General features: G+C 41.4%; 1 long non-coding RNA gene across 1 annotated transcript; it reads left to right on the top strand.

Annotated features, from left to right (window-relative positions):
- Window positions 1-2,991: 2,991 nt before the first annotated feature.
- LOC130611716 (uncharacterized) lies at window positions 2,992-5,866 on the top strand. Its single transcript, XR_008975289.1, has 3 exons — window positions 2,992-3,082; window positions 3,623-3,724; window positions 5,798-5,866. It is a non-coding gene; the product is annotated as an uncharacterized LOC130611716 (long non-coding RNA).
- The last annotated feature ends 2,063 nt before the right edge of the window (window positions 5,867-7,929 follow it).

Here is a 7,929-nt window from a genome sequence, read left to right as displayed (position 1 = left end):
ATTTTTTCAGATAAAATAGCAACTAAAACCCCTGTTTTAGTCAGACTTGTTACACATGCAGGCTGTAATTGATTCTAGCTACTTCGGAAACTTCAGTTTTCAGTTGCAGTTAAAAAAGAGAATCTCAAAAGAAAAACATTGCAGGGTGGTATAGCAAGAGGTAGAGGCTGATCCTTGCCCTTCTGTCAAACCATCACATTTGGGAAGGTTTTTCTCTTCTTTTATCTTTTTAAACATTTTCCAAAGCCTCTTCTAGTCTACATATAAAGATCTGAGATGAATGCAGCATCTAAGTGTACCGTGAAGGGTATCTTACGTACTTTTTCTCCTTAGATTGGAGGGAGGAATTTACACATAGAAGTTAATGTGGGTGTGTGTTACCTCAATTCAGTCTTCCAAAAGTTAGCTGTGGTCGCACTCCCCAGAGCTCACAAAGTAACTAAGGAGGATGAGTCACTGTCTTCCTTTGCTTTTTCCAGTGGTCACCTTTGAAACCTCATAGGTGAGAGAAGCAGTGCCAGGTACTTTACTCATCCTCAAAAGAGAAAAAAAATGGAGGGAAAATAAAAGATTTAATCCTAATCTCATACATCTTTCACAGTTACCCATTTAGTGCTATATGCGTTCCTCTGGGCAGCCAACCACATACAGCTATCCCAGTAGCTGAACAGTGTGTGCCACTAGGGACTGCTGTGTATGCCAGGGATGTTCCGAGCAGTGAGAACACTGCAACAGCACAGTGCTAGCTAGAAAAGATTGATCACAAGCCATAAACTATACTGTGGGATCATTTTGTGGTGTTAAAAGGGTAATCCTTTGTTAAGAAAGAGCAATATTCCTCACTTAATATAAATTATGAGTGGGGAAAGATAACCAAAATGGAACAGGGAGTGCTAGCATACTGAAGAAAGGTTGTAATTTATTTTGCAGAAAGCACAGAGAATAGCCAATACATTATAGAAGGGAAAAAGGAGACATCAGTTCTGAGTGAGCCTCTGTAGGCTCCTTGAAGGATGTCAGCTGTAGTTTGGATACTAACTTGTGCTGCTGTGATGTACTGGCTGACACGACCTCCCTTTCTGTTGATAAACTAGTGCTCGGTTTCTTTGTACCTTCACATGAACACATGTATCCGCAGCTGAACTTTTCACTGTTACCAGCAGTCATTTTGGAACACAAAGGGAGTTCCAAATCTGCAGAAATTTAGAGTCAATTAATTAAATACTTGCTGTCATGCCTTGTTCCTTCTGCTGCTGCATGGAGCAATGAACTACTGACAAACTACTGGACTTTGCAGTACAGCAATTTGTTTGTAATACTAAGAAAGAAAAAGGTTTGGATACTACTCAAAGGATGACCTTTAGTTTCTTTCAGGAGTGGCATGAAAGATTTCCCCTTTTTTCCATAGCAGAAAAAGATAAGAATGACTTGTATTATGATCTGGCAGTCTCTCTTATGCCTGCATGATTGGGCATCTGATTATGGTAAGAAAATCTCATTTCTAATCATCTCATTACATTAAATCATTACTACACATGTTCCAAACTCCATTGGTCCTACTGTTAGGAAAGCTTTGTACATTTGTCAGCACTATTAAGTCATGAGGTTATACAAGGGACAACTCTATTGCTGGAAGATATATGCTATGCCTTCATAGCTATTGAATTTGCATAGAAAAACATTGGAATTTAGCTAAGATCTTTTGGAAGCAGTTCCAGAAAACAGAGTTATCTTGAAGTGCTGCTTTTTTTTTCCCCAGTAATTTTCCTAAACAATCAGAAGTTTTAATGTCTTTTCTTCAGATTGCTTTTCTCCAATTACACCCAATTTTTATGTTGTGTTCTATCCTGGTGTCTTTTAAGCACATTCTTGCCAGTCTTGTAGGTTTTAATGACACTCACAAATGTATGTTGGTTTCCAGGAAAGGTAAGCCCTTGTTCTGAGACATTCAAGGGCAAATTTTCAAAGGTGCTTAAGCATCAAAGGAAATTTGATGGGACTTCACGTGCTTGGGTGGATGCCCCGCTTCATCCTCAGTCATTTTGTGTCTTTGAAAACAGTTTCTTGCCTAATCTGGATAGACTGGGAAAACATGCATTAATATATCTTGGAGGGAAAACAGGAGGATATCAGAATAAAAAGGAGAGGCGAGTACTACTGTGTCACTCTTTGATGTGGGCATGAATATCTCTGTTTTTCTGAATCACGCTAGTGTTGTTTAATTGATTTATTTGTTTGGGTTTTCATGAGAATTATTGTCATAGTGTTTCTGGCTTTTCTTGGGAACTTTGGAATGAGGTGAGAGTGTTCAAAATTTAGCTTTTGGAAATAATAGCTCAGCATAAACACTAGCACAGAGAGACAAAAAGCAGACAAGATACAAAAGAATATTCAGCAGTAGCATGAGCAGTGGAAAAGGCAAGGGGGGTAAGAAATGGAGTGCCATTAAAAACTTTAACTATAGAGTGTTGATTGGAATGGGTCCACCAGTGAGTGTACAGGAAGTATATTAAGATAGTTAAATATGACCTGCTGAATGAGTGCAGGGATGGAAGGCTTTCTGCTGAGAGGCAGTTTGGTCCTGGGCCCATTTATGAGAGAATGGGAGAGAAAACCATAATAAACTGAAATTGTTTATCTTCCTCCAGAAGGCATTCCACATAATGACATGATGCTATTAACTGCATTCGAGCTTTTAATTACAAACACCCAATCTACGTTTCCAGTACTATTTTGCCTAAATGGTATCTGAGGCAGTCTCAGCTCTTAGGTCAGTCTGAATCCCTCTGTGTCTTGAATTTAATCAGCCACATTGGATGCCTATGTTACTTCATCTGAACAGATCTCAGTGTTGTTTCTAACAAACAGCCTCTCCATCTTATTTTCTGAGGTTTTTAGGTCTTCCCATCTCAGGCTTTACTCTTTTCCTTGATCTTTATTTCCATTCCTTAGATTTTTATTTCCATTCCTTAGATCTTTATTTCCATTCCTCTTAGTCTGTGTTGGGCAGAAACCATTTTCCAAGCTCAGGAGGTGCTGGGAGCGAGGTGAAGGATGACTTGGAGAACCAGCACAAACACCGGTGAGTTCACACCCCCCACCCCCCCCCTTAGAGAAAACAAACCCATGAACTGACAAGACAGTCGACTGGGTGGTAGTTACTGGTCTTTCATGGGGGATTTTAAGAAAAGCAGCAAATACTTAATTTAAAGACAAAAAAAAACCCCTGGTTTGTGTCCAAAAGTATCAGAGTGCAGAAGCTAACCTGCTTGTGAGGAATGGAGACAGGACTTCATGTGCCACCACCATCAGTCAGCGTGGATTCTTTTGCTCCTGGAGCTTAGGCAGCAGCTGTGGCTAGAGGAAGAATCCGCCACTGAGACACAAATCAGCACAGCAAACTGCTTTGCTGCAGTATTTCTAGCTCCAGTACTCAGAAAAGCACACAGGAGGGTTTATCCAGATTAGGTCTGGCACACAGTTGATTCCGTCAGGCTTCAGCCATATCTTGTGGCAGCTTAGCCAAAATATGCCTCAAAATATTTGGTATTTTCCCCACATGGGTCACAAGCTGGCGCCCAAAGCTAGAGAGTGTTTTCCTGATTGTGTTCCATTCATTTAGAAAAAGAGTCAAGTATAAAAACATATTTCCTGTGCAGAAGGGAAGAAGGAAGTCAAGGCACATCATGGCACTGCCCCAGGCTAATCTGAAATCTTTGGCCAGGTACAGATTTACTGCAGTTATTTTCTGTCCCTCAAACTGTGTGTAGACAGTCTCAACTTCAGCAGCCTCTGAGACATGTAAAATATTATATGCAGGGCAACAGCATTTTGTTAAGTCAAAATAGGTTGTGAAAACTGCATATAAAGCTGTGCATATAAAGGGAGCTCATGTTCTCTGTATTTGAATAACAAGCTAATGCCATAGCGTCCATATGGGCCCCTTTTCTATGGAGAAATACAGACCAACTGAACACAACTGCTCACAAGCCCCGATTTAAGCCCCCACCAAGTCTTAGCAAGATTGGAGCCAGTTTTTAGTTTGTATAGTTGTATGCATGAAAATCACATCATTTTCAGTGTGACTGTTATACCAAATAGTCCTTTAGCCTCCTTTAGTATAGAAAAAGAAAACATGATTCCTTATACTATTGTTACCTAAGAAAATTTAAGTTATCGGTACAATATTTAATACATTCCTAAATAGTACCGAAATGCAGTCGTGCAGCTCATGGTAAGCTCACCAAATGTTCATTTACCAGTGTCCTATGGGAGTCACAGCTCTTGAGGTAAATCTTCATTACCTGAGTGTCAGCATTATTCTCACCCTAAATCAAAACCTGTACCAGCTACTAGGAAGAAAATTAACTATCCCAGCCAAAACCAGGACACCGAGGAGCGAAAGATGTGTCATCACTGTTCTCAGTCACCATTAAGCAGACATTCCAAAGGTCATACTAAAACCTTAAAAGTCCCATTTCTAGTAAGAAAAAAAAAGAGTAGAATATAAAGTCTTGTTTATGAATCATAACAATCAGCATGGAGCACAGCTGCTTTTCTCTGCTCTGTATTTCACCTGCTCATAAATGCCAGAGATTTCTTCCTGGAGGTTCCTGAAGGCCAAACCCAGCCTGCCTAAAGCCATAGTTCCATCCATGTCATAACAGCCATTATCCTGACAGAGCAGGGAGAACCTCTCCTTCTTCCACTTTAATTTGCTAAGGGAAACCCTTCCCCAGCCGAAGCACTAAACTGTGTAAGATTATTTTAAGTTATATACTGCAGGAGTGGCCACCAAGTACTAGGTATCAGCCAAGCCTACGGGGTAACAGACTTAGGTTGAATCAGGATGGGGTTTTACCTTGCCATTTTTGGAAGGGTTGGGTTGGGAGAATGACTCTTGGTAGCTTCTGGCTTACACAGCAGCTCAAATGCCATGCCAGAAGCACAGTGCTCCCTCAGGACTCAGAGGCTGTCATGGCAGAGGAGAGATGGCGATGCAGCTACCAGTGTCAGCTCCAGCACCCTGCCAAGGTTTCCTGGTATTTTCCAAGCTCAACCCTCAGTGTTAGAGCAGATGGGATCACAGCTTAAAGCTGTAAAGATGTAGGAGTCAGCTCTTCACCGAGAACAAGCTCTAAATAAAACTGCCATGAGTTAACTTCTTTAAACATCCTTGCCCTTCTCCTGAGGGTTTAGCTGCCCTCCCTGACTGCCAGTGCCACCTTCATTCACCTTCTTTCCAGAACCAGTTTTTCTCATCCTCTGCAATCTCTTGCTCTTGCCCTCAGACTGCTTTATAAACATGTATTTAACAGTCCAAAAATACCACTCCTGACTTACCATTCCCTTGTTGCCAGCCCATGGCTCCAGCTGAAATAACTGAGTGGGTTGGAAGTTATTTTGAAAACCAAGGAAGTAGGTGATTTCCATGTTTAGGTTTAATCAAAATTATAGTACCAAGATACGTGAAACACTAAGGCAACAAGGCCTGGCTAATGTCCTCTGCTGCTGCTGAAAAGAGCTGCTGCTTTCACTCTTTCAGATGGTTTTGATATATAGGGAAATGTAGTGCCCCAGTAGACAGGACTGTATTTATCCAGTAGCTAACACATAAAGAGCTGCAAACTTACAAACAATTATTTAAGAACTTAGGGTTTGGAGACATTTTGGCTTTCTTTATGTTATCCCCTGCCCTGACACACTTTGCAAAGCCCTTTGCCAGCGTGTTTCCAAAAGTCTCCCAATTAGTCATTCCAGGAAAACAAGCATTTATGATTTGATCTTTTGTCTATAGGTTCATCTAAGGTGAAAAAGCCTGGGAAGCTGCCATCACTCTGCTGAGCTAATTCAACCCAAAGTCATCAAACCAACATGGCTTTAAAAGTTAAACTATGCAATCAAGCATTCATGTGTCACCGTCTGCATTAATGGCTTTCTGAAAGACAAAAATTAGTTCTTATTTAGGTATAATATTCCTATAATAATAGTTGTTAGGAGAAATGTGGACATGAAAAAACAGCTAAGAATAAAAATCAGGAGGTTTGTCTCAGCTAAAAGGTATTTTTCTATTTTTGATATTCTCAGTTATTTTCCAGAGCTTCTGTGATCAACATTTTAAGTCAGTCACAGGATTCCTGCTTGATTGCCCACTGAGTGTACTTCATTAGCTCTACTTTATTGACCTTAGAAATTGCTGTTAAGGGAGCCCTCACATGTCTGGTTTTAACTAGGATGCTCCCTTTCCTTACTTCCAACCAGTATATTTCAAACGTGGCACCCAGATCGCTCATCCAACTTAAATGTCTTTTTGTTCTTCTCATGCTTTCCACAGCAGGTCCACTCGCCCCATTTCTTCTGATACATCTTGTGGGTGTTGATAGTGCATCGCAGTGCACCCTTTTAAATGCTGAATTATTTCAGCAACTAGGAAGTTGTTTTCTCTTGCTCCAGTGACATTTTATGGCACAGTAAGGTAGCCTTAAAGTGAGAACTACTGGCTTTAGAGGACTGTCCTTCATCATTTGAGCCCTTCTGGCCATAACAATAACATAAAATATACACTGGGCCTCATCTTAGTTCCTGGCCCAGATTTCTGTGGCAATGCCAGAGCTTGCTGATCTGCTTTTCTCCGTGCATTCAATTGAGAGTTACCTCAGCAACCCCGGGTTTGCTCTCCCTAACTCTGCAGGCTCCCGCACAAGCCTTGCATGGTGCCAAGATGCTGTAATAACCCCCACCTCGCTCCCACCCTCGGGACTTGTGTCACACACAGCCTGATGCCTCATACTTCTCCTACTACTAATTCTTAGCAACACCTGGAGAAAGAAGACTAAAGAAGCAGACTTCTGGGTCTAGAAGACTGAAGTTCTGCTTCTGGTTGTAGCCTTCTTCCGCTGCACACCAGCTCGCTCCTCTTTGTCTCTAAAGGTCTGTCAGTCTTTTCAAAAACAAGAACTTTTTTCCCTGACAAAGCCAGATTCTTGGCACATTCTTCCAGCATTCCTTTGAACATCCAGTCAGCAAACAACAGCGCAAACACTCGCCTGCCCTCTCATTGTTTTCTGACCCTGATTTACAAGAGGTCAGCGTGATAGATGTTTAAACTAACCACAGGCTTGGTTTGTGCCAGGCCATTCCATCTGAGCCTTCATGTCATATTAATTGTGATTCCCTTAAAATCTATTGCAATTAAAATCAAAAGCAACAGTTGTGTGCTTTCAGCACTTCCCACCCAAATACTACATATTACTTGAGGCCAGATCCTACCCCTCTCTTTCTTTCTGGATATCATCTTCCCTTCTATTATTCATATTTTCAAATAGCTCTTGAAAACCATGGAAGTTCATCTAATCGAGTGGACAGCCAAGTGTAGTGACATCCAAGAGCAAAGTGATACTTCAGATAAGCATGTTACAAGCTGGCCCTTTGCAGACATTTCTATGCTGGCTTTCACAACATAAATATGTGATGTGGGCAAGCAGACAGTCTTAGATTTTCTGTTTTGAAAATCAAGAAGTTACAGCCCTGATTTTAGAGATACATCTCAGATCTACTTTCAGCCTAGTAGGGAGTGTGCCACAACAAATGAAAAACAGGGTACTGTAGGGGCTGCAGTTTGAATGCTTTTTCATATCCAGCACTGGCACTGCACATGGCAAAGGGTCCTACCTAGCAGCAGCATCTTGAGAAGATGCCCTCGTTGCAGCACCAGCCAGTTGTGCTGGGATTGAGCTATGTAGCTCCTCGCCCAGTAGGGCAACTGCTAGCTCAAACTCTGATCCTGCTCCTTGGCCTCTTCCTAATATCACCTGCTTTTTCCCTCACTGCATTTCTTTCACTGTCTTCCTTCATTGTTTGCTGTATGTTTAATTCTGCTTTGTCTTGATTTCACTGGAACTAGCAGCCTTCTGCTGGGCTCTCAGACCT

The sequence above is a fragment of the Pezoporus wallicus genome, unplaced genomic scaffold (genome assembly GCF_028554395.1).
Source record: "Pezoporus wallicus isolate ANWC-B61680 ecotype Strahan unplaced genomic scaffold, APGP_CSIRO_Pwel_v1 scaffold_2584, whole genome shotgun sequence".
NCBI lineage: Eukaryota > Metazoa > Chordata > Aves > Psittaciformes > Psittacidae > Pezoporus > Pezoporus wallicus.
This window is presented reverse-complemented; position numbering and strand designations above follow the sequence as displayed.